Genomic DNA, 3,876 nt, shown 5'->3' with positions numbered 1-3,876 from the left:
CCATAAAATTCCAATGCAGATTAAGCTTGTGGCATATCATTTGCGTCTATGCATTTCTCGTTCATGGTTCAGAACTCATATAACAGAAGGATTTTCTCCAGTCCATGTGTACGACCCAGGAATAAGCCATGAGGGGGATCCTTGGCAAAAAGGGGAAGCGACTGCAGGTGGGGAGGGGCCCATATCATCCTCTCGCTAGGTATCGTAGAGGAGGTGTCAGCCTCATGACTGGCACGCTTCTTTGCAATGACCTAAATGAAGCATTAGTGTTGAGTAAGCCTACCTGGAATTGGGGTTGGAGATCTGGAATATTGAGATGGCTGGCACAATGCAAGATGCCCTGTATCGGTCCTTCTGTCAAGTTGAAGGTTTTTATAGAGCAAGAAGGGAGAAACTGTTCCCTTTGGCAAGTGGGACAGTAACCAAGGTCATAGATTTAAAATATTTGGCAAGTGTACTAGAGGGGAAATGAGGAGAAATCTTTTCACACAGATGTTTGTGAAGATCTGGAGCGCATTTCCTGAAAGGAACTTTCAAAAGGCAATTGGAGATGTACTTGAAGAGAACTAATTTGCAGGGTTATGGGGAAAAAGCTGGGGTGTGGACTAAATTGGACAGCTCTTTCAAAGATCTGGCACAGGCACGATGGGCTGAATGGCTTCCTTCTGTGCTGTATGATTCTATAATTCTATCCATAATTTAGCCAAAATCTTCCAAAGCTCTCTCGATTCAGGAATTGTCCTTTTAGATTGGAAAATTGCGAATGTAACTCTCTTATTTAAGAAAGGTGAGAGAGAAATGTGGAAATTATAGACCTGTTAGTCTAACATCTGTTGTGGGAGGGTTATTGGAACTGAGCACTTAAAAGAAATTTGAGTTAATTAGAGAGCGCCAAGATGGATTTGTAAAGGGTACGTCATGTCTAACGAACCATCTCCTAACATCTCCTCATGAGGAGGCCCATTCATCCCCTTGAGCCTGTTACACAGGAACAGGAGGTGGCAATTCAGCACCTCGAGCCTGTTACACAGGAACAGGAGACGGCCATTCTACCCCCCTGGAGCCTGTTACATAGGAACAGGAGGAGGCGGTTCAGCCCCTCCGTCCTCTTACACAGGAAGAGAAGGAGGCCATTCAGCCCCTCGAACCTATTACACAGGAACAGGAGGAGGCCATTCAGCCCCTCGAGTCTGTTATACTTCAGAAGCACACTTCAGGAGGACATAGACAGACTGATGAAATGGACAGACACATGGCGGTTTCAATTTAATACGAAGTGATGCACTTTGGAAGGAACAGCATGGAGAGGCAGTATAATCTAAATGGTACTATTTTGAGTGTGGTGCAAGATCAGAGGGACCTGGGGGTGCATATCAACAAATCTTTGAAGGTGGCAGGGCAGGTTGGTAAGGTGGTTAAGAAAGCATATGGGATACTTGGCTTTGTAAATAGTGGCATTGAATGCAAAACAAGAAGGTTATGCTGAACCTTTATAAATCACTGGTTAGGTTTCAGTTGGAGTATTGTGTACAATTCTGGGCACCACACTTTAGGAAGGATGTCCAGGCCTTGGAGAGTGAATACAGGAGGTTTACCAGGATGAGGGACTTCAGTTATGTGGAGAGATTGGAAAAGCTAGGATTGTTATCCTTAGAGCAGTGAAGGTTAAGGGGAGACCTAATAAAGGCATTCAAAATTATGAGGGGTTTTGATAGAGCAAGTAGGGAGAAACTGTTTCTTTTGGAAAGTGGGTCGGTAACCTAAGGCCATAGATTTAAAATATTTGGCAAACGAACTAGAGGGGAAATGAGGAGAAATCTTTTCACACAGACGTTTGCGAAGATCTGGAATTCACTTCCTGAAAGGAACTTTCAAAAGGCAATTAGATATGTACTCGAAGAGAACTAATTTGCAGGGTTATGGGGGAAAAGCTGGGGTGGGGGATTAAATTGGACAGCTCTTTCAAAGAGCCAGCATGGGCATTATAGGCTGAATGGCCTTCTTCTGCGCTGTAAGATTCTACTCTATGTAGGCAGCCACCCATTATATAGCTAATGAGGAAACCTTGAGGCTTAGGACGGCTGCTGGCTGCTTGGAGGCTGGATCTGAGAACACAAGGTCATATATACATGGCTCAATTCCCTACTATGATTGGGTTGCAGAAAAGTAAGCAGCTGCTGCTGAAGCTCTGCACCTCCAACTGGTGGAACCACCATTCATTGGAATAGTGTGTCAATTCTATGGTCAGGACAATGCACTCACATCCTACGGTAAATTATCACTGCTCAACATGACATTCGTGAGGATCTCCTGATACCTGCCATCCATTAAGTGAGGGCTCACACCTACACTTGTCAGTTGTCTGATATCTAACTAGTGATTATCCTCTTTAGGTGGTAGGGTCAAGGTGGCTTTAAGATTATGTGCCAGGCAATGCAAATTTAGAATCAATTCAACCTTCAATGCAAGACTCAGTAATCTGGTAGCTAAATCAGACGTTTCTGCAGTGCTCCTGGCTACTGTTAATGATTGACTAGCCAGCCTTGCTCACTAATGTAACTGGAGGGGTAGACTTGTCACTGAGACCAGAATACGCCTCACAGCTCCAAATAATCCATCAAGCCAATGTCACTACGGGTGGAGTGGTCCTAGCTGGACAAGCAATTAGAAGCAGCTCTGATAAGCTGTATTGTTTAGCTAGTTAAACTCTGGAGATTCTCATGTGCATACTTAGGGATCAAGAAGTGCCAACTTGCACTTAAGCTGTCTCAGAATGGGTAAGTGGGATGTGTTCCTACACTAGAGAGTGTGCATTACATATTGAACAGACAGAAACCCTACAAGAGCACATAGTTTTCTGAGTAGCTTGATTTAGAGACTGTCAAACTTAGTGATGGGTTTCTGTGTGAGCCAGAAAGCCAGCTGAGCAAAAAAATCTAGGTTGTTTTACAATAACTTGAGATTTGATGCGCTTGGAAGATGTGTGGTGGTAAGACTTTCAATTAATTGTACATTGCAACTTGAATGTATGTCCTACTGAGATATGAGAACGTATCAGATGCAACAAAACAGCTGTTAAGTTTGTGTGATGACTTCGCATGGATGAGCGGTAAATGTGGAACGGGTTGAGAGGTGGCACTAAGCAATATGTGATCTTGGGCTGTTTACACATTATATGGTACTATTGCTTAGTCTTGCTTTGTCAGATTCCGTTAAAGTATGCCATCTTCTTATGTACTTGTTCCTGCAAAGGGTGGGGAGAGGGGGGAATTGTACACTGTGTTGAGCCTGGTCACAAACTGCTGGGAAGGGATTTCTGAAGTGCCAAACAGGGAATACTTCCATGCATGCAGTAGCATGTCCATTCTGCCAGTCATCAACAGGGAGTTGGGTTCTGTACACTCCATTACTCACCCACAAAAAAACATTTAGTGACTCCACATTGGGTTTTCTTCCACCGTTTCTGCCTGGCTCTACTCCCTCTCTCACTGCCCACCACCCCCCCTCCACCTTACCCCACATCCAAATTTGACCTGCTGATCAGACTTTCTGCATGTCCGTTAGGCTGGTTCTCTTCATAAAAATAAAGCTGCACAAGCAGATGTGAATAATTATTAAAATAAGCTAACCATGGAAAATTGTGGGCAGTCTATGCACTGTGCTGCTGGCTAGCTTTGTTCTAGGAGCTGGGCAGAATAGGCTAAACTTAGGGTGGAATGGAAAATTGTCCTTTATTGTATTACAGCCATCTGCTTGTGAATACAGCCAAACACCGTTATAATCTGCGTGAGAACAATTTTTGTATCTGAAATGAAATTAATAAGTTTGTAAAGTTTATAAGCTTTTATAAAGCTTTGGTATGAAACAAACAAAATA

This window comes from Heptranchias perlo, chromosome 27 (assembly GCF_035084215.1).
Source record: "Heptranchias perlo isolate sHepPer1 chromosome 27, sHepPer1.hap1, whole genome shotgun sequence".
NCBI classification, from domain to species: domain Eukaryota; kingdom Metazoa; phylum Chordata; class Chondrichthyes; order Hexanchiformes; family Hexanchidae; genus Heptranchias; species Heptranchias perlo.
Note: the sequence above shows the minus strand (reverse complement) of the source record.